We start from the raw sequence: 25000 nt of genomic DNA on the forward strand, positions 1-25000 counted from the left end.
CTTGGATTTTTTAGAGGTAGTTTCACAGGCGTTCTTCATTTGGAACGAAAGGCTGACGAAGAAGACAGCAACCAGGCTGATTTCATCAAGGGCCTTGGATCGTGTCCAGACGACTCCAGATCTATTCGTTGCTGGTTTTGCTGCACCCAAGGTCTGTGGGAGGAGCCGGGATCGTGCTCCAATAGTGGACAACCTGATCAGGGTTGACAGTTGAACTCTGAGGTGTCCTATGATCATTTTGGTCAAGGGGATGAATTATATAGAAACTATATCCGCATGGGTTCTAAGGATGTTGTTCTACATATTCGACCTATCGGACCATCGGGTACCATTGCTAGATGATCACTTCGATTGGTATAAAAATTTATTTCTGTGCTACCGGCTTAGGTTTGAACCTATGAGGTCACACACATTAGAGTTCACAATCTGATCGAATGGTTGATCAACGATTAAGAATCATTCTAGGGTTAAACGATCAATACGATTGACATTTAACCTAGTGCAAGTGTTGCAGAGGATCGATTAGCAATTCGATTGCTAATTGGCTTAATTTGATTAAGTCAATAGGCTATGATTAAGTCTAATTGAATATGATTTAATTAGATTTAGTTTGGGCTTGATTGGATCAAATCCAATTGGTTTATTGGATAAGCCCAGTGCAAGAAAAAACTAGTCCTAGTTCAATTAGGACTTGGGTCAACCTAATTTTTAATTTGATTAAAAAATTAAAATAGATTTAAATCTAATTTAATCTGATTAAATTAAGTTTTTAATTAGATTAAGACTTATTTTAATTGGGTTGATCTAATTTTGGTTTGATTTGGTTTGAGAAACCAAATTAAAATAAGTCATAAGATAGAATCCTAGTAAGACTAGGATTCTACCTTGCGCCACATAAGCCTCCCACGCCCTCTCTCTTATTCCATGCCAATTCTCTCTTATTTTGTATGACAAAAATCTTCTCTCAGGTCTTCACCACACCCAAAAGGTTTCCTCTCTTCTTTCTTACATGGAAGATGGTTGTGGATCAAATCAAAGTAGGAATAAGTTTGGATTTTAAATTCTATGAGATAGAGTTTTAGAAATCCAAAACTCTTTCCTTTCTGCACCGATTTTATCCAGATTTTTCCTAGAATTTTTGTAACTTTTATGGCACTTGATAGGAACCCTTTGCTATTGGTCCACACACAAAAAGAAGGAGGGGGTGCCCAAGAGTTGGGCGCCCCTTATCTTGCCATGTTTGGATAAACCTTGACTAGGTATTTGACCTAGACAAGGACTCTATCATATCTCTCTATATAAAATAAATTTCTTTATAAAATTTTTATGGAAAATAGATCAAAGAGAGACCTTTGGGACATCCAAAACTCAGAGAGAAAAAATGTTGGGGCATGGAGATATAACAGACACAAGATTGGATGTCTAGAGAGAGCAAAGAGAAGAAGAAGAGGGTCTTCTTCTAGGGTTGTTGTGTTCATCTCTTTCCTTCCTCCATCTTGAGTTTTCTAAGAGTGTCTCAAATCTGAAACTCCTCCTTCTACTTCTCATCTTTAGAAGAGTCTAAATCAAGAAGAAGGAGATATCTGATCAATCATCGAAGAAGGATCAGCACAGTACTAGCATACTGTGCTGATTTCCTGGAGCAGGACTTCTGATTGAGATTCGCGGGCTTGTGTGGATAACTCCTAAAGGTCAGACGCATGTTCAGCTTGCAACATCATCCTCAAACCCAGATCGGCAAGGTTAGAACATCTAACTTGCAAGGTAATAGATCTGATCTATTGTTTATTACATACATTAGATGTAGCATAGAAACATGTTGATTTGATCAACATGTAGTTCATTCTCTATATATTTTAATTTTTGATTTAATGTCATATAATAATCATGTAATAGGATGTTAGATCTAAGAATTCTCTAATTTTATAAAATAAATTTTTATTTATTTTAGTCTTCCGCTGCATGATCTTAAAAAAGTTTCAAGATCTAATCCTGAAACCCTAGATATGGTTCCTTCAGTCTAGGGGTGCTGCATGATCTTTTCCATGACGATGAACAATGAAAAGTATTAAATTTTTTTATTTTAGATCTAATATATTATATGTTAGATCTAAAATTAATGTTTATTTGATTGTATGACAGTTTGTAAAAATATTTTATAAAATTTGAAACTATTTTCAAATATCGAACTCCAACCCGTATTAGTCCAAAACTTAATTGAGAATTAAGTGATCTAGATTTAAGAATCAAAGATCTAAGGTGTAAATTTCATAATTCATGGGTTTATGGGTTAGCTCGAGTCAAGTCCATTTAATTGGGTTAGACCTAGAGTTAGAAATCATTGATAATGGACTATGTTAGTAATTAATCCAATCTAATTAATAGTTAATTCTGATTGGATCAATTCTTTTCTTGATCAATTCTCAAAAGTTGTAGTTGATCAGAGTCCATATCTTTGATTAGACTAAGATGGTCCATGGTCGAACTCAAGTCTATAAGTTGATCAAATTAAAATTATTTAACCAGTTGGTGTTTAAGGTAAGTATAGCCATTTTGATCGGTGGTCATTAATTAGAAGCTACTCGCATAAATTAAGTCTATGATGAGTTAATGGCATATCCCTCCCACCGATCTCACTTACTTGGCTAACATGGTGAATCATATTTTGATTAGATCACTTAATGATTAGGATTTACCCATGCTTAATAGAAAATCAATATGAATGATTTAGATGCCCCTAGTTCAACTTTGTCTATAGTCCTCTTCATGACTTGGTGAAGTCAGTGAGAGAATTTTTGACTAGTTGGCTAGACCAGCTTTTGCTTAATCTCTTTTGATTTGACTTGATGAAGTCAGTGGGAGGATTAAGATTAGCAAGTTGATCTTATTTTTTCTTTCACTCCATTTAATTACATTCTCTAAAATTATTAGGTCCCTAAAAGTGAAATAGTTATGGTGATAATTAGATCATAGCTTCCATTAAATTGGATGATAATGAATCCAATAGTTTTGATGATCTTTGGAGGTGCCACACGTCTGGTGCTCATCTAGCTGTTAGAATTATCATTCATAATATGTTGATTTAGTTATGTCTTTCTGATGATAGTCAGGTTGGTCGAGCCATACTTGGGTTTGGTCACTCATTTATCAGATGCACTTAAATTCTAATATATTAATGGTTGGACGTAATCAAAACTTTCAGTGGAGGTACCACACATCTGCTGAAGAGGTGTTTGGGGCAAAATTGAATGCTGAAAATTATTTGATAAAATAATTAATTAAGAACCTACCCATGGGTGCACAGGGGTTGGCCGAGCCACACTCGGGCCTATATGCAGCCTATGATGATTCTAGTACCTGCTAAAAATTAGTGTAATTTCTCGAATTGAAGGTTGAGACTACCAATTCAAATAAAATAGTGAGAGAATCTTTAGACTAAAGTCTATATCTTTAGGCTTAATCAATTCATATACTAACTAGATTTTGATTTTTTCCTTGCAGTTATGGCCACTACCTTGTCGCTCCGATCACTATAGATAGTGATAAATTGATGGGATCAAATTTTAATAGTTGGTATCAAAAATTGAAAATAGTCCTAGAGTATGAATGGATCTTGTACATGCTGACAGATTCGGCACCCGAGGAGTCAGCTTCGAACGCCCGCAGTACGGTTCAAGACACTTATTAGAAGTAGCTCAATGATCAAACTATGGTTTGTTGCATTATACTGGTGGCAATGAATGATGAGTTCAGCCATCGATTCGAGAATGTTCAGCCTTACGATATGTTACAAATATTGAACGAGTCCTTTGGCACACCCGATGATGTTGAGAGGCACAAGACAAGTTGTGCCATCTTCAACGCTCGAATGAGAGAAGAAGCATCAGTCACTGATCATGTATTGTATATGATCGAGATGATTGAGCGTTTGAGCAAGCTCGATTTTCTCCTGCATGAGTAGCTGGAAAACGATGCCATTCTGAACTCTCTGCCTAAATCCTACCTCTCTTTCCTTACTCATTATCGAATGACAAAGCCTGCAGTCAACTACCATGATTTGCTGGGATTACTACAGATCTTTGAGAATGATCACCAGCTCCATAAGGAGTTGGTGAATGTGGTGGGAGGGTCTTCTTTTGGGCATCGACCCTTTAAGAAAGAAAAAAAGACCAAGAAGAATAAGAAAAGGGTGCAAAGTGCTGGGTGCCCAAGTCCGATCAGACCAAGAAATTCAAGTTCGATCAGAGTCAGATAAAATACTTTTACTGTAAGAAGTAAAGATACTAGAAGAGAAACTATCCTCAGATAAAATACTTTTACTGTAAGAAGTAAAGATACTAGAAGAGAAACTATCCTCAGTACATTATCTCTCTAGATTCGAATGTTAGATGTATATCCTAGAAGTCAATTGTTGGCTGATATATTTTTGTTCTATGACATAAATTTATACTTAAACTATTAATTTAATAAATAAAAGATAAGTTTTTTTTTATTCAAGTCATATGTATCTTTAAATCATCTTTGAAATTGATGTTACGATACATATTCTCAAATATTGAGAATTAGAGGCATGTATGATCGATTCCTAAATTGCTCCCTGTCATAGGATAGTCATAGGGATGATGATTTATCCAGATAGATTGGTGCACGATTTACTTCCTTCAGGATAGATGAGTTTCTAATCTATGGTGTAGAAATACTGAGCGAAAAGTGTGGATACTTGTTAGAGAATAACTAGTACTGAGTGTGACCATACGAGAGATCACATAGATTTCTATTCGATCGTCAGTAATTATCTCGATGCTGTAGTTATGTGACTAATCCTTTGACGTATCCTGCCACAGTTGCTCATAGTAAGACCATTGTTGTTTGACTATGCATAAACATTAACTCGATTATGAGTTTTTGTAGTGGATGTTGGCTTCAGTTGGTTGAGCTATATGAGTGACATGTGCATCTATATGAGATCTATCAATCTTCATAGAAAGGAGTAGTCCTATGAAATTTGAGAAGCTAAGTCCACAAGTCTATGGCCATAGCAGTGTGATTGATAAAAAAAAATTATTTGGTATCACTAATAGACTTAAGCTGATCGAATTTATCATATGATTAATGATGAGTTTTGACGAATTATCCATGACCTGCCATTTAGTCGGGACTCACGATAGAAGGATTGTATCATACATTAACTACACCTAAATATTTTATTTTGATTCTGCTGAGTTGCCACTACATATTGCTAAATATCACTGGTAGATTGTGAGAGCTCAATAGAATCATTTTGGATCAATGATCTTTGTCGAATTAGAATAGAACTGTTCTGACCCACTAAAAGAGGTTTTCAGTGATACCTATGATGGAGATCGTGGTATATCTCACTATCAGATAAAATTGAAACTATGAGGCCACACATAAAGAGAGAAGATCTGGATTGATAATAATTGGGCTTATGAAGTACCAATTTATATGGATTTAGAGAAATCCTATTGGGTTCATGTTAACCTTGCTAGCACCTGGATGAACCCAATTTTTTTTGTAGTTGGTTTACTTATATGATAAGTTTTAACCAATTCTTGCATTTTATTTGAGCTTAATTAAATTTAATTCAATAAGATCCAATAGTTGAGTGTTTTTTTATTTTATTCATTGAGAACTCTTGAAGAAAATTTATGAAACCATTTGGGCTGATTTGAGACTTTTAATTGGATCCCATATGATGGCATGCCTAGCATTGAGTGTGGATTTGGGTGAGTTTTAGGTAGCACCTCATTTATTTGGTCAAAGTATATTATGGCTAGGATTTCTAATATAATTAGGAGGAGGGATCCTAATTTGATTAGAACACCCTTAAGTTGTCTATATAAAGGACCCTAGCTCTTACTTCTCACATAAACTCTCTTCCTCCCATCTTGCCGCCACCATTACTAGGTCCACGCCTCCCCTCCTCTTCCTCTCTTTAGCCCATGCCCTCTCTCTCTCTCTAGGTGTCCTTTCTTGGAGCCAAAAGAAGGGTGGGTGGCAACAAGGGTTGGAGTCGAGTGTTGGCACCAACTAGTTTCTTGATTTCTTTTCTTTCTTCTCAAGTTTGTTGGGAATTAGTTACAATCACTTCTTGGTTGTTGTTCTTCTTGATTAGTTGAGAAATCAAGAAAAGTTTTTGGTTTCTTCAAAAATCAAGAAAGAAAGATAAAAAAGGTTCAAAATTAAAAGTCTCTCTAGACTTGGTTCAAGCCTATTTAGGCTTTTGGTTCAAGCAAGCAGGAGTCAAGAGGATCTATTTAGACTGGTTCTATAGATATCTATAGAGACAGGATGCTTGTGCTATTAATTCAAAACCTGTTCAGACCCCAGATCCAGGGATTGAATTGGATTTAACTCCAGTTATAGGTTTGAAGCAAAGAGAAAGCGATTTAGGTATGTGAATTGCTTACAAGCTTTCATTTATTATTCTTAAAATTAGTTTATATTAATTTCAGTATATGAACTAGATTCATAGGTACTTTCATATGATGAATGCATGCTTAGATTAAAAGTATTTTAATCTATTTTTTTCACTATATTTTGGAGTTAGAAAAATTTTAAAATGCACATACACTAGCACCTGTAGAAAATTCGACAGTGGTATTAGAGCCACATGTTCATATATATGAAAGTAATATAAAAGTTTTGAAAGTTATTTTTAAAATTTAGATTTTGGATTATACATGAGATGTATATGTTTATATTCAGATCTGAAAAGTATTTTAGATTTGATTTTTATTCATATATGCAATATATGAAAGCGTGCATAGGTTAGAAATTAAATTTCTGTGATTTAAATTTTTTGTATATGCGATATATGCTGGTATGTTTAGATCTAAAATTAATTTTTAAAAAATTTAAAATTATATATATATATATATATATATATGATATATAATTACATGCATGTTCTAAAAATATTTTGAGAATCAAAAATTTACTTTTTATATAATTAATTTAGATTTGAAATTTATTTCAATGATCTAAAATTAATGTGCGCATGAATTGATGGGCATGGGTAGTTTTGCATTAGATCAATCAATTGCATCTTAGATTAAAATTGGATCATAATTGGTTGAAATTGATGTAGCTATTGATCAAACTGAGTCAAATATTGATTTGGATTAGATCAACTGAGCTTATGATTCTACAAGTGTTATAAATTGAATTGATTAAACCCTATACATAGAATTGAGTCAATCTTGTTAGGATTTGATGTCTCAAGATTCGATCCATATTAAACCCACAGCGAGGTCTGTAATGATGAACGAAATCCAATGAATCCAAGATCAACCCAAACGGAGTCCAGATGGAGAAGTTACACGTGAAAGAAGTCTGAAGGAGATGGCACGGCCCACGAGACAGTGAAGGTCGGTGGTTGGCCAGTGAAGGCCACGATGGTGCGATCACGTATGGCAACACACGACCTGACTGCGAGCGCACGGCTCAGTGTGTGGACATGCAGGCATGTGCGGGGTGCGGCCCAGGACCAGACGAGCGCACGCAACGCAGCCCGCATGATTTTTCCACACGATCCATGCACAGTGCATGGACCGTCGGTCCATGGGGACTCACATGGATTGGGCGAGCATTTTTCTTTGGTTTCGTGCGATCCATGGTGGACTGATGGGCATTTTTGGCTGGTTTCTCATGGTCCATGATGGGTTCTCATGGACCAATGTGCGATCAGATGATCTGCAGGGCTTGCTGTCAAGATCCAACAGCTGTGAGCCATTCCAGACGATCAGAGGTCATGATGAGAAGTGATCCAATGGCCAGTTTCAAATCTGAGACATGATCGGATGGTCGAGAAGCAATAGGAGTCTAATTCAGAGTTTGATTCCTATCTCAGCTGAGTTTCAGATCTTTAAAAGACCCTGTGGCAAAACAGAGAGTAGATGGGTGGCTTTGATCAATTGCTAAAGGACCTAGAGTAGCAGCAGACTGAGAGGCACCGATAGAGAGCAGGAATAGGTGCTTCAGGTAGACTGTCAGGCAGCAGATAGCGGTCACTTCAGGAGTTCAGGGGGATCTTTTTAGAGAGAGCTTTTGTGATAAAGAGTTTTTTGTGATGGAGAGATTGGGTGTATGAGGGTGATGGGTGTGATATCTTCTTGTAATTTTCTCTTTTTAATTATGAAGTTTGCATGCCCCATGGAGGCAAACCTTTTGGCTGATCCACGTATTAAATTATTTTTATTTTATTTTTTTTCTTTCTGCTACGATGCGTGATATCGAAAAGATCCTATGGAGGTGGTGTTCTGGCCAGACATCTCCAACTAATGGTATCAAAGCGAGATAGTACCAGAATATAGATTGCGGTGGTGGTGAGCAAGATTGAAGATAGAGAAGATAGGCTCAATCAAGATGGAGATCAACAGATTTGATGAAAAGAACAATTCTCCTTGTGGCAGGCAAGGGTGAAGGATGTGCTCATGCAGCAAGGGTTGATCGATTATCTCTTGTGCAAAGAGAAGTTGACTACCATAGAGGTGTAGGATTGAAGGTGGCCCAGATGTAGATGGTGAGTACGATTCGTTTGTACCTAACAGATGAGATGGTGATCCATGTGCTTGGCGAGATTTCTCTGACGATGCTATGGTCGAAGCTTGAGGAGTTGTATATGGTAAAGTTTCTCACCAACATCCTCTTCCTTTGGAGGCAGTTCTACCAGCTACAGATGACTGAGGGATAGAGCATGTAGGAGTATCTCAGCCACTTCCAAAAGATCCTTACTGACCTCCTCAGCATTGGCGAAAAATTTGAGGAGAAGACCAGGGCGTTGGTCTTACTAACATCACTTCCTCCTTCGTATGAGTTCTTCGTGATTGATCTTCTAGTGGGAAAGAACACCATCGAGATGGATGAGGTCATCATGATGATTATTCAGAATGAGGTTCTCAAGAGAGAGAACCCAGCTTCAAGCTAAGGTGGCGATAGCTCAGCTTTGGTGATTTCTGAAGGAGTAGGAGGTGGTAGACAGAGTGACAAGAGATCGCGACAAGGGCGGTCCAAGTCCAGAATGAGGGACTTGAGCAAGACTAGATGTTATCAGTGTGACGAGTTGGGGTATCTAGCTAAAGATTGCCCTCAACTTAGGGATCGAATGAGGGCTACTGCAGCAACAGCTAGTAGCGAGTTAGAGGATGATGTCCTAGAGATATCTGATGAAGTATCTACTTCTTTTCAGTAGTGAATTTTAGATTCTGTATGCATCTATCATATATGTTGCAGAAAGGAGTAGTTTGATTTCCTGAAAAGCAGTGAGGGCACTATTTATCTACCGGATGGATCGAGCTGTGCGATTAGAGGTATCAAGATGGTCAGCTGGAGGATACATGATGGTGTAGTGAGGAGATTAGGGGAGATCTGATATATATCCAATTTCAGATGGAATCTTATCTCACTGAGCAGATTGGATTCAAAAGACTACAGGATGGTAGCTGACAGAGAAATCCTGAAGGTGTTGCATGGCGATAGGGTTATTCCAGAGAAAAAAAAGATGGTGAAAGGATATTATTATCTGATAGAAAGCTCAGTATAAGGTGGAGCTTCAGGAGCCAGGAGAAGCCCAGAGTGAGGTGGAGCTCTAGGTGGAGGTGGATCGGGCACGAGACGTGAGACTCGGGAGGATGAGAGATGATATCACAGGGTGAGATTCTTATTACCACAGAATGATATCTTGAGTAGGTCTCAAGTTAGGAGGAGCACAGCATATGATGGAGATGGGATCAAGCGGCCTGGTTTGACTGTCATGTCTGTCCATCCATGATCAGTAGGCAATTGTCCTAGGGCATGAGGGCGAGGAGATCCAGAAGCACTTAGAGTTAGGAGGAGGCCGAATGTCAAGTCGAGATGGAGATTGTTAAAATTTAATATCTTAAGATTCAGTCCATACTGAGTCCATAGCAAGGTCTGCAACGATGAATGAAGTCCAATGAGCTTAAGATCAACCCAAATGGAGTCCAAATGGAGAAGTTATGTATGAAAAAAGTCCGAAGAAGGTGGCATGGCCCATAGGGCGGTGAAGGCCAGCAATGAGCCGGTGGAGGCCGCGCACAACAGTGTGTGGCCTAGCATGCGAAAGCACGGGCACGCGCAGGGTGCGGCCCAAGCCCAGGCAAGCACACGCAACTCAGCCCACATGGTTTTCCCACGTGGTCCATGCACGATGCGTGGACCGACGGTCCATGGGGACCCACGTGGATTGGGTGGGTGTTTTTCTTTGGTTTCATGCAGTCCATGATGGACTGACGAGAATTTCTAGCTGGTTTCTCATGGTCCACGATCAGTTCTCATGGACTGGTGCGTGATCGAACGATCTATAGGGCTTGTGGTCAAGATCCAACGGCTGTGAGCCATTCCAAGTGAACAAAGGTTGTGATAGGGTGCGATCCAATGGCTAGTTTCAAATTTGAGACACAATCGGATGCCCGAGAAGCAACAAGAGTTCGATTCAGAGTCTGATTCCTATCTCAGTTGGATTTCAGGTCTTTAAAAGATCCTATGGTGAAACAGAGAGTAGACGGATGGCTTTGGTTGTTTGGCAGAGGACCCAAAGTAGCAGCAAACTGAGAGGCACCGATGGAGAGCAGGAGTAAGGTACTTCAGGCAGACTGTCAGGCAATGGACAACGGCCGCTCCAGGAGTTTAGGGGGATCTTCTTAGAGAGAGAGCTTTTATAAGGGAGAGCTTCTTGTGAGGGAGAGATTGGGTGTACGAGGGTTGAGGGTGTGATCTCCTTTTATAATTTTTTTTTTCATAATAAAGTTTGCATGTCCCATGGAGGTGAGTCTTTTGGCTAATCTACATATTTAATTATTTTTATTTTATTTTTTTTTTTTTTTGCTGTGATGCATGGTATCGAAAAGGTCTTATAGAGATGGTGTCCTGACCAGACATCCCCAACAAACCTAAAGACCTAATTCGGCTTTATGACTTGAATTCGATTCACCTAAGCTGATTAATTGAAACCAATAAGCCATTTGATATTTAAGACAAATCTCGATTGATGGTTTTTAATTGGGAGGCTACTCACCTAGATAATTTTATCTATGATGAGTTAATGGTGTACCCTCTTATCGATCTCACTTATCTGGCCAATTGGATGATTGGGTTCATTAGTTGCTAAAAAATTTTGGTTTAGCCCTTGCCACTTAGATTGATCATGTAATGACTGATTAGATAACATCTAACCTAAATCTTCTTAATTAATATTAAGCCTTCTGGTCTTCCACCATTATAGAAGTACGGGCATGCTACTAGCATTGACTGTTCTTGGCCAGTTATAGTGGTTCAGTTGCATCGAGAATATGCAACTATTCTACTAGCGAAGAGTTACTCCAGGATAAAGATGGGGTTGGGTCCAATATATTTTATCTGAGGGACTCAATGATGGCTTCACACCTATTTGTGAATGGTGGGTCAGGCTTAACTAAGGAGTGAGGCAATATGTATTATCTGAGCTCTCATAACTTAGAGATCAAGTTGCTGCAATATGCTTAGAGAAGCATCTAGGCAAAGAGTTACCTATGCATCGGTGTTGTTGAGAATTATGTCTTAAAGCTAATCATTTGACGATTGTGCTAATTATAAATGAATATAAATTGATAAATAATAAAAGTTATTTGGCCTTGTTCATCACAAGATGACATCTTCTAACGAACTCCTATGTTGTGATGAAGTCCTTAGGATTACTTTGATCGATAAAAGAGGATTTATCATGTAGTCCATAAACTGGTTCACATACAAATAATACGCTATTACTAGGATGATAGCGATATCAAGTATAGGTCATTGTGTGCTATATACGTTGAATGTCTTCGTAACCAAATGGTGTGGAGATACTGGTATGGCATACAAGTGAGATGTAGGAATACATCTTATTGAACATGATAAACTATGGAGCACTCTGCTATCAAGAGCAGCTCACAAAGGGTATGTGTATAAGTATCTCTTCGATCTGAGATTACCATGATGACTTACAAGCAACTCACTGTACTTTGGTACTGAACTGAGTTTTAAATTCAATGATGAAAGTTTTCTGGGTGCAGTCAAATACTTGTTAAGTCGATACGTGAGTCAAGATAGGATTGATCCCTCTGAATTAGTAGGAGTTAATGTATCAATGTATTTTAATTTAGCAAAATCTAGATCCGGTAATTCATATGATGGATTTGAAAGATTGAAATATAATGTGAATGACTTATCTAGGATTGATAATTAAATCTTAGGTCATCCTCTAATATTAAGTTCAAAGGGATGAATTATACGATAATCATACGCTAGTAGGTTCTTGAATGTTGCTTCACTATTATTTGACCTATCCAGATGTCGGGTCACCATTGCTAGATGGTTACATCGATTGGTTTAAAAATTTATTCTTATGATATCGGCTTAGGTTCGAATCTATGAAGTCACACTCAAAAGAAGTTTCTAACTGATCATGTGGTTGATCAATGATTAAGAATCATTAAGCTTAATCATCAATTTGATTGATGATTAACCTTATACAAAAGTTACAATAAATTGATTTATCAAGTATTAGTGAATTACTGAAGGATTAATTAGTAATTAGATTACTGATTAGTTTAATTTGATTAAACAAAGAGGATTAGATAAAATCTAATTAAATTAGATTCAATTAGGTTTGATCCGATTAGATTATGAGATGACCTAATCACTTTGAGAGAATTACCCCTGATTTGATCAAAACTTTGATTCAATCAATTTTTAATTTGATTAAAATTTGATTAAGAATTTATAAACCTAATTAGATTGAATTTTATCTATTTTATTTGGGCTAAACCAGATATGATTTAGTTTGGATTCAAATAAGAAAATTAAGAGTCCATATAGCATTGACTCTTCTCCCTTGTGCATCAAATTTTGCACGTCATATTTCTCCACACTAAAATATTTTTTGCATGAGATTTTTTCATGCCAAAGAGTTCTTCGCCCTCCCTTTTTCCATGCTAAATCTGATTTGGTTTTGATAAAAGAAAGATTTTAAAATTAGATTTCAAAATATTCCTTATCAAGAGAGTTTGTTTTTATCCAAATCACTCCACATGCTATCTCTTTTATTCTCTTTCTTTTGTATGACAATATATGGTAGAGTCCAAGATCCTTAGGACTCTTCATCCCAACTCATCACACACCTAAATAAAAGGGGTTTTATTTTGGTTTTGTGCATGTAAGAAAGAAGAGAGAGTGCTCTTCACATTTGGGGTCTTGGGCATGAGTTCTTAGTGGAAAAAAAAGAGAGGAGAGTCCTCTCTCTTGGGGTGTGTGCAAAACCTAGTATTCTAGGGTTTATTCCTATGGGTTTGGGAAGAGAGAAAAAGAAAAGAGAAGATAGTCTTCTCTCCATCTTTCTTCCACCTCTTGATCTCCTCCAGAAGTCCATCTTCAATCTCTGAAAAAATTTTAAAAATTTGAAAAAATGATCCAGATCAGCTAAAAAGAAGGTCTTCACATGAACTATCATTTTCGAGAAGATCGATCAAATCGGAGCTTCGAATGGACTTCCATAGAGGTCGGACGCATGTGCGGCTATGAGCAACCAGCAAAGATCATTTTTATCATATCTTTCAGTAGTGGCGATCATCAATCCACACTCAGGTATCAAGTTTTGAACCCAGATTGGTGTAGATTTGATCTACCGCTTACATCCATGCATACAGATTTTATCCTGTACTGATTTTCAGATTTTATATACAACATATCATGCCATAGATCCTAAAGTAAATTGATTTGATGATTAGATCATATATATATTAGGTTAATATGATTAATCTAGTTATCTTCCACTGTATTTTATTTCAAAAAATTTTTGAAATACATGCATGAAATCGTCTGCATTTTCCAACAGTGATATCAGAGACTAGATTCATTATGATATATTATATGTGTATATTAAATCTAAATTTTAATCTTATTTAGATCTGATATGTGATATCTTAGATCTAAATTTAATTAATGGTTGATCGTACAAATTGAAATAAGGTTATCCTGCTGTAGGGTTTACCCCTTATAGTAAAAAAATTGTACTAGTTTGTGCTGATCTTTGATAAAATTTGATTTTATATATTGCATATGATATTTATGATCTAATTTAGATGTAATCTAAAATTATGATCAGATCTAATGTAAATTAGATTAGATCTAAATTCAAGCATATGTAATATGTGATTAGATTAGATGGTCCGATTAGTAAGTACTTGGATTGGGTTGATCACCAGGCCATCCGATTATAGGAGCAAGAAGTGTTTAAAGGTCCTCTCTTTCCATTCAATAAGATTCTCTTATGGCATGTAGGGGTGCCATGTAATTAAATCTCATGAAGAAGAATGTGAAAGGAAGAACTTATTTTTCTACAAAATCCTAGATCTTGAAACTCTAGATTTGTTGTATGTGATACAGAATTATATGAAAAATAAAATATCTAATCTATATAATTAAAATTATTTTAATTATGAGAAAATAAAATCTTAAATCATAAAAAATTTTAGATATGATCTAAAAGGATGTTTATGATGAAGGAAAAACTGCCTTTTTTCTGTGTAGGATCTTCCAGATTTCATCAAATGTGGGGCAGAATAAATTTTAAATTTTATCTTATGCTATTTCAGATCTAATATATATTAGATCTAATTTTATTATCTAATATTTTAATTTCAAAATTAAATCTAAAATTATGAGAAACATAAAGATACCTCAAGGGTAATCTAATTACCCTGTAGATGATTGCAGCACTGCCTGAGGTTCTGATGTAGCCACGCAAGTGCTTGGCTTCTACCAGTATCTACTCAGGTAGGGTCTAGAACATTTCTCCTCATAATTCTACACTCCAAAAATCAGATCAATATCTAATTTGAAAGTACTTCAGAACTCCTTCTGAAGTTGGAGCAGCAGCCTGTCGAAGATGTCCTGCAGCCTTCTGTTCCAGGCGTCACCATGCCTTGCACCTATGCCAGATGAACGTTCAACTTCTTGGATGTGAAGAGGGGAGAAAGGAGAGAAGGGAGGATGTAGAGAAGAGGGGAGGGGGTGGCAGTCAATGGAATTTTTGCATAAAATAAGTTCTTCCCCGAAACCCTAGGTGCAGTAGGGTTTATATAGACCCTGTATGCTGCGCAGTGCCACATCATTCGACCAATCAAAAAAATTCTAATAAATTCTCGAAAAATTCTGATTGGTAGAGTGATGTCATCGGATCACATCAGATAAGAATCTCCATACTCTCTCCTATGTTGGCATCAACAATGGATAGGCTCAAATAAGGTGGCGCCAAAGAGTCCAAGTTTATCAGGACTCTTTGGTTCTTATCCATTTGGGGCGCCCACTTAAATCCAATTGGGCTCATGCCATAATCTGATTATGGCACCCAATTTGATTAGGTTTAGGCATGTGGACACTCCACAAAAATCCTCCAATAAGTTCTCTTCAGTTTAAGACCCATATGTCAACTTTTGACAGATGTCCTAAAATGAAATTGACAAGTGCTAGAAATTAGCAGGTGTTGTCTTAAATTCATCTCATGAATTAAGACAAGCCTTTTCTGAGCTAGAAAAGCCTCATTTAAACTGAGATAAACCTTTCCAAGGTTCTCTGGATGAGCCAGATCACATTTGGCTCAGTAGAGACAGAAAAGATTACACGAGAAGAAAGTTAGGCTCAGTCGAGTGCTAGCACGATTTCTTTGAACCTAATTGGATCTTATCCAAATCAATTGGGCTAGCCAATTGATGGCATCCAGACCCTAACCTTTGTTTGTGTGACCCAGTTAGATTCAATTCTATATGGTAATGAGACATGTCATGATCTCATCATCGACATCATCGAAACACCTTTCGATGGATCAGAACTCTTTTGATTCAGACAATTAGAATGATCGATCATCAAAATCATTCTAATTGCTCCCAAAATCTACCAGTGACACCTAACAGTATATGGTGGCAACCCATCAGAACTAAAGATGAACCTCTTAGTATAACTACCTATGTGATTGAGTTCTTCTATCATGAGTCCCCACTGAATTAGGGTTAAGGTGAACTCGTTAAACCCAACATCAGTCATATGAATCAATCGATCGATTCGAGTCCGATGTGAAACCCCAATGGAAAACTCTTTTCCATTATTTCACTCTGCCATGGGCATGGGCTTAAGAACTCGATCTTTCGATCACCATAGGACTACTCCTCTCATCTACCGAGGTTGATAGATCCCATCTTGATGCGATCTGGTTCCTACAATGAATATGCTACAACCAACATACACCTTTGGGTTCCGGATGGCTAGGAGATCGAGTTATAGTATAGTCAAACTATAACGCACTTAAGGTGAACCGACCATGCACCTCAGGTCAAAGAACTAGACACACAACTGCAGCATCGAGCTAGTCATCGATGAGAAGGTAGATTTCCTTATAACTGCTCGAGGTGGTCACGCTCAGTACTCTCGTTCTCAATGAATACCTGTATTCTCACTCTGGTGTCTCTACACTGTAGACTCAAGACTCATCTACCCTAAGGAAGTGATCGTATACCAATCTTCTGGATCGATCACCATCCTCGTGATGATCCTATGGTCAGGAGCAGTTTATGAGTTAGTTATGTAAATTCATGCCTTAAATTTTCAACTCTTGAAAATATGAATTAACATTTCCACTAACTCAAAGGATGTATCACAGACACAATGTACATAATATGATAAAAGAATAACCCTTTTATTCATTTATAGTCAAAATTATAATTTTGCCCTTAGATTTGTACAGGAATGTGTCAGCCGATCTGGCATCTAGGGCACACATCTAACAAACTCCCACTTGACCTAATGCCAATTGGCTACATATCTAAGTCCCATCTTCTCAAGGTGGGCTTTGATCTTCTATTGGCCCAATGACTTAGTCAGCAAGTCTACCACATTGTCTGTAGAGTCGACTCTCTTGACCTTGACATAACCCTTTTCGAGGTAATCACGGATCAGATGGAATCGTCGCTCGATGTGCTTGGACTTCTGGTGAGACCTTGGCTCCTTAGCTAGGGCTATGGCACCATTATTATCGCAGTAAGGAGGGATGGCATCCGATGACATCACTCCAAGCTCTATGGCAAACTTCTTATACCAGAATGCCTCCTTCGTAGCTTCCGATGCAGCAATGTACTCTGCCTCTATGGTGGAATCTGCAATCACCATTTGCTTGAAACTCTTCCAACTAACTGCACCACCATTACAAATGATCAGACTCCCTGATGTTGACTTTCGATCATCTATATCAGACATAAAGTCTGAGTCTGTATATCCCTGAATCTGGAGTTCTCCATTCTCAAAGACTAGAAACATATCCTTAGTCCTTCTCAAGTACTTAAGGATACATTTCACAGAAGTCCAGTGCTCTTCACCTGGATTCGACTGATATCTGCTTGTGATACTCACAGCATGGGCTATATCAGGTCGTGTACATAGCATGGTATACATGAGGCTCCCTATTGCCGAAGCATAAGGGATCTTGCTCATGCATTCAATCTCCTCAGGTATGCTAGGGCACATCTTCTTGGAAAGATGAATGCCATGTCTAAAAGGCAATAAACCTCTTTTGGAGTTTTCTATGCTAAACCTCTTTAGCACCTCCTCTATGTACATCTTCTGTGAAAGTCCCAGCATCCTATTTGGTCTATCTCTATAGACCTTAATACCCAGTATAAAGGATGCCTCTCCTAGATCTTTCATAGAGAACTCCTTAGACAATCATATTTTGACTGAGGTCAACATGGGAATGTCATTCCCAATTAGGAGGATGTCATCCACGTACAATATGAGGAAGACAACTGCGCTCCCACTGATCTTTTTGAATACATATGGTTCCTCCTCATTCTTGATGAAATCAAACTTTTTGATCACATCATTGAAACGAGTATTCCAACTCCGAGATGCTTGCTTAAGTCCATAAATGGACCTTTGCAGCTTGCAGACCTTGTGATCATCATCACTGGATGTGAATCCAAGCGGCTGTTCCATATAGATATCTTCCTCAAGATGTCCATTTAAGAACATCATTTTTACGTCCATCTGCCATATTTCATAATCGAAATAGGCTGCAGCAGCAAGCAATGTGCGGATGGATTTTAGCATGGCTACGGGCGAGAAGGTATCCTGATAGTCAATGCCTTCGCGCTGACTATAACCTTTCACTACGAGCCTAGCCTTGAATGTCTCCACATTCCCATTTGCACCTATCTTTCTCTTGAAGATCCATTTACACCCAATAGGTACAATACCTTTAGGTGGATCTACCAAGGTCCAAACTTGGTTTGAGTGCATCGAGTCAATTTCTGATCTCATTGCCTCTATAATTTCTTGGAATCGATATCTGATATCGCCTCGTCATAGGTCTTGGGATCATCACTATGAACCCCATTTCCCGTGAGGAATATTTCCTCTACATCCTCTTGTATGGTACCTAGGTACCTTTCAGGAGGACGAAAAACCCTAGTCGATCTACGAGGTGGAAGAGGTTGTGTTAGGACTGGTTCTAAATGATTGGGTTCCTCAGGTTCTTTAGCTCGTTGCTCTTGGGAGACATTCTCCTTGAGCTTAATTATTCTTTCGATGCCACCATCTTGAATAAACTATTTTTCAAGAAAAATAGCATTTCGACTCACAATCACATTGTGGTCTTTCGGAATATAAAAATAGTATCCTAATGACTCTTTAGGATATTCTATGAATCAAGCTTTAAAAGATCTGAACTATAACTTGTCCGTCTGCTGTCTCTTGACATGAACCAGACAACCCCAAATTCTGAGATGATTCAGACTTGGCTTCTTACCATGCCATATCTCATACGGTGTGGTAGGAACGATTTTAGAGGAAACCCTATTCAATACATAAATTGCAGTCATGAGACAATATCTCTAAAGAAAATCAGGGAGGTCTGTGAAGCTCATCATGGAACGGACCATATCTAATAGGATCCGATTTCTCCATTCTGAAATCTCGTTGAGTTGAGGCATTCCAGATGGAGTCCATTGTGAGACTATGCTATTGTCCTTAAGATAGTCTAAAAATTTTTGACTAAGGTATTCACCACCTCGATCTGATCGAAGAACCTTAATGGGCTTTCCTATTTATTTTTCTACCTCATGTCTGAATTTTTTGAACTTTTCAAAGGCTTCAGACTTGTGTTTCATTAGAAACACATATCCGTACCTAGATATATCATCGATAAAGGTAATGAAGTAGACAAAGTTGCCTCTAGTCGGCATATCAAATGGGCCACACACATCCGTATATACTAAGGCAAGTAGGTCTGTGGCCCTTTCCCTATGTCCCACAAAAGGAAGCTTGATCGTTTTGCCTTGAAGGCATGATTCACAAACTAGATATGACTCGAAAGTCAACGGACTCAGTAGTCCGAATTTCTCCAATTTGTTAACCCTGTCTTCCGCTATATGACCTAACCTTAGGTGCCACAAATACTTATCATTTAGACTATCTCTAGGCCTTTTAATTCCTATGGCATTCATATTTTGCTCAATATTAAAAATAGATACATCAACATGTAACTGATAGAGACCATTAATAACAAAACCATTTGCAACTTTATTATTTTTATAAAAAATATTACAATGGTCCTTATGAAAGCTAATCACATAGCCTTCTTGTGCTAAACATGAAACAGAAATCAAATTTCTGCTTGCTGTAGGCACATAATAACAGTCTCTTAAAATTAAATCTAATCCTAACAGTAATCACAGAGGGTAGGTTCCCACAGCCACGGCAGCAACTCTTGCTCCATTTCCGATGCGTAGGATCATCTCCCCATCCCTTAGCCTCCTGCTCTCTTCAAGATCCTGCATAGAAGTGCACAAATGAGCACTAGAACCAGAGTCAAGTACCCAACTGGATGCAGAAGAAACTGTAAGATTAGATTTGATAATGAGCATACCTCCAGAAGGACCATCCTTCTTGTTCTTCAGGGTGGCCAGGTACTGAGGATAGTTCCACTTCCTCTTCTTCCCATCCACCTTCTGCTTCTTCGTAGACTTCTTTTTCTTTCCAAAAGACTTTCTCTTGGAAGAAGTCCACTCCATAGTAAGAACTGAGCCTTTTGAACCTTTCATTGAAAGCTCAGTCGTAACCAGCATATTCATTAACTCGGCCAAGGTACATTGCATCTTATGCATATGAAAGTTCATGATGAACTGACCATATGCATCAGACAAGGACTGAAGGATCACATCAATCTGAAAATCTTTGTCTAAGATGATATCGAGCTTCTCAAGCTTCTCATTATCCTTGATCATTGTCAAACAATGATCTTGGACTGACTGCCCATCACGCATGTTGGCCTTAAAAAGTCTTTGACAGACTTAATACTTGACCGCGCGACTCTGTTCACCAAACAACTCTTGTAGGTGAGCCAACATTTGGCAGGTAGTCAAAATATTTTCATGTTGGTGCTGCAAGTCATCAGACATTGCACCCAACATGTAGTACCTAATTTTGTTATCATCGTCAGTCCACTTTTCCAGAGATGCTCTCTATTCAGCAGTCGAACGTGCTGGCATGGCAGGTGGGTCCTGGTCCAAGGCATGAGTCAATTTTTCAGAATCTAGAATAATTCTGTAGTTCCTCAACTAGTCCTTAAAATTTGGTCCAGTCAGTCTATGAGTATCTAGAATTTTGGTCAGGGGGTTTGAGGCAGACATGTTTCCTGTAGAGAGTCAAAAGTTTCTAGTTAGATTTTGTAATCAGACTCAACCAATTTATTTAGAATTTTTATTTTTAAATAAATTAGGCTCCCACTATTTTCTCAGATCCCTACACTCCCTTGGTAGAGATATGAAAATCTCTGTGATTAGTGATTTCTAGTGGGTGGTGCGGTCTTATCGACTGGCTCATCACCTCACCTAACAGTTATTGGTGATGGATCAATCGATGAGTGGACAACTCTTGTCCAATGATTCTCTAATCATGGTGCACTCAAAACTTGATCTCTAATTCATGAAGCTCACCGTATCTGGGATATTGCTCCAATCCTTAGTTAAGCCAAACCCACCATTTGCACGAACTAGATTCCTGATTGGGTCCCTCACCGTGTTCAGAATATTGAGCCCAACCCATCCTCTAATCCGTAGCATCCAATGCCTAATGGACATGGTTGCATCTTCCCGGTGCAACTGAGCCACGGTAACCAGTCAAGAATAATCAACCCCGGGAAGGGCCCGCACATCCACAATGGTGGAAGACCTAGACTTAATATTTTCTTAAGGAGATTTGATTTAGGTCTCTTTAAACTTGACTTGATATAGTCATAACAATTATGACTAACCTAGTGGCATGGGTTAGCTCGAATTGTTAGCCACCTCAAATCAGAACTGGGTCGACATATATGGCCAGATAAGTGAGACCGGTAGAAGGGATATGCCATTAACTCGACAAGAACGCATTCGAGTCGAGTAGCTTCCAATTAAAAATCAATCAGTCGTATCCGCCAAACTTACCTTAGACACCAAATTGTCGAACCAGAACTAATTGGGTTAGCCTACAATCCAGACTCTAACCTCTGAGCCAAATTAGGTCTTAACATGATCGAATCACATCTAAATGTGATTCGACCTTGACCCAGACTTAATCCTATTAGGTTGGTCAATTATTAGCTTTCATGATCCCACCTAACCAACTCTTGATTCGGTTTGATCAACCGCTAGACCTAATTGAGCTACCCAAGCTCGAACCCAATCTTATGAAAATATCTTAGATCTGAAATTCTCAATTTTAGATCTAATTTAATTTTATAAACTTAATACATTAATTAAATTTTAGGTTCATAAAAAAAAGCATGTATAATAAATCCTAGGGTTTCCGGATCTAGGATTTTGCAGAAAAATAAGTTTTGATTTCTGATTAAGGATGAACGTGCGGCACCCCTACACGTCATATGAATGCCCCATTGAATGGGAGGAGAGGGCCTTTAAATCCTACTTCATTCTTATGACCGGACGGCCATGAGGAACACCTTAACCAAAAATATAAATTTAACTACAAAATTAGTTAGATCTAAATTAATATATCACATATATAATTTAAGATCTAACTAATACATGCTTTACATACATCTCATGTATCAAAAATTAATCTAATTAACATGCTTTCAGATCTGATATATCACATGTAATATCTGAAAAATAAGATTTAAATTGAACTATTCAAAATTAAATCTATTCTAGACAAGTTGCTAGATCAGTTCTACAACTAGTCTAGGCATGTAACAGATTAATTTTATGAAAAAATTAAAATTTTATTTTTTATTTTCTAATCTAATTATAACACTTATAACATCAAAAAAATAAAAAATAAAATAGATTTAATTCATATTTTAATCTCATTAAAATATAAAACTTAAGACTATTCATGGATTCAACTAATCCTAGTCTAGTCATGCATCTCATGCATGTTAGATCATCTTAGATTTAATTTTAAATATTTTAATTTCAGATACTATCATATCTAATGTGACATATAAAATTATTTAATATCAGATAAATTAAAATTAAAATTAGATCTAAATTAGATCTGAAATAGAGCCAACAACCTAGCTCTGATACCACTTGAAGGAAAAACTGCCTTTTTCCTGTATAGGATCTTCCAGATTTCATCAAATCTGGGATGGAATAAATTTTAAATTTTATCCTATGCTATTTCAGATCTAATATATATTAGATCTAATTTTTTATCTAATATTTTAATTTCAAAATTAAATCTAAAATTATGAGAAACATAGACATACCTCAAGGATAATCTAATTACCCTGTAGATGATCGCAGCACTGCCTGAGGTTCTGATGTAGCCACACAAGCACCTAGCCTCTACCAGTATCCACTTAGGTAGGATCTAGAATTTCTTCTCCTCATGATTCTACACTCTAAAAATTAGATCAATATCTAATTTGAAAGTACTTCAGAACTCTTTCTGAAGTTGGAGCTGTAGCCTATCGAAGATGTCCTGCAGCCTTCTGTTCCAGGCGTCACCATGCCTTGCACCTATGCCAGATGAAAGTTAAACTTCTTGGATGTGAAGAGGGGAGAAAGGAGAGAAGGAAAGATATAGAGAAGAGGGGAGGGGGTGGCAGTCAATGGGTTTTTTGCATAAAACAAGTTCTTCCCTGAAACCCTAGGTGCAGCAGGGTTTATATAGACCCTGTATGCTGCGCAGTGCCACATCATTCGACCAATCAAAAAATTTTAATAAATTCTGAAAAAATTCTGATTGGTAGAGTGATGTCATCGGATCACATCAGATAAGAATCTCCATACTCTCTCCTATGTTGGCATCAACAATGGATAGGCTTAAATAAGGTGGCGCCAAAGAGTCCAAGTTTATCAGGACTCTTTGGTTCTTATCCATTTGGGGCGCCCACTTAAATCCAATTGGGCTCATGCCATAATCTGATTATGGCACCTAATTTGATTAGGTTTAGGCATGTGGACACTCCACAAAAATCCTCCAATAAGTCCTCTTCAGTTTAAGACCCATATGTCAACTTTTGACAGATGTCCTAAAATAAAATTGGCAGGTGCTAGAAATTAGCAGGTGTTGTCTTAAATTTATCTCATGAATTAAGACAAGCTTTTCTGAGCTAGAAAAGCTTCATTTAAACTGAGAGAAACCTTTCCAAGGTTCTCTGGATGAGCCAGATAACATTTGGCTCAGTAGAGATAGAAAAGATTACACGAGGAGAAAGTTAGGCTCAGTCGAGTGCTAGCACGATTTCCTTGAACCTAATTGGATCTTATCCAAATCAATTGGGCTAGCCAATTGATGACATCCAGACCCTAACCTTTGTTTGTGTGACCCAGTTAGGTTCAATTCTGTATGGTAATGAGACATGTCGTGATCTCATCATCGACATCATCGAAACACCTTTCGATGGATCAGAACTCTTTTGATTCAGACAATTAGAATGATCGATCATCAAAATCATTCTAATTGCTCCCAAAATCTACCAGTGACACCTAACAGTATATGGTGGCAACCCATCAGAACTAAAGATGAACCTCTCAATGTAGCTACCTATGTGATTGAGTTCTTCTATCATGAGTTCCCATTGAATTAGGGTTAAGGTGAACTCGTCAAACCCAACATCAGTCATATGAATCAATCGATCGATCCGAGTCCGATGTGAAACCCCAATGGAAAACTCTTTTCCATTATTTCACTCTGCCATGGGCATGGGCTTAAGAACTCGATCTTTCGATTACCATAGGATTACTCCTCTCATCTACCGAGGTTGATAGATCCCATCTTGATGCGATCTGGTTCCTACAATGAATATGCTACAGCCAACATACACCTCTGAGTTTCGAATGGCTAGGAGACCGAGTTATGGTGTAGTCAAACTATAACGCACTCAAGGTGAACCGACGATGCACCTCAGGTCAAAGAACTAGACACACAACTGCAGCATCGAGCTAGTCATCGATGAGAAGGTAGATTTCCTTATAACTGCTCGAGGTGGTCACACTCAGTACTCTCATTCTCAATGAATACCTGTACTCTTGCTCTGGTGTCTCTACACCATAGACTCAAGACTCATCTACCCTAAGGAAGCAATCGTACACCAACCTTCCGGATCGATCACCATCCTCGTGATGATCCTATGATCAGGAGCAGTTTATGAGTTAGTTATGTAAATTCATGCCTTAAATTTTCAACTCTTGAAAATATGAATTAACATTTCCACTAACTCAAAAGATGTATCACAGGCATAATGTACACAATGTGATAGAAGAATAATCCTTTTATTCATTTATAGTCAAAATTATAATTTTATCCTTAGATTTGTACAGGAATGTGTCAGCCAATCTGGCATCTAGGGCACACATCTAACATATGATTGATTTTATTTTTGGATTATGTAAGATTTTTAGATTTAAAACTCTTTGAATCATACTCACACAATTACTGAGCTGAT

The sequence above is a fragment of the Elaeis guineensis genome, chromosome 4, assembly GCF_000442705.2.
Source record: "Elaeis guineensis isolate ETL-2024a chromosome 4, EG11, whole genome shotgun sequence".
Taxonomy (NCBI): Eukaryota; Viridiplantae; Streptophyta; class Magnoliopsida; order Arecales; family Arecaceae; genus Elaeis; species Elaeis guineensis.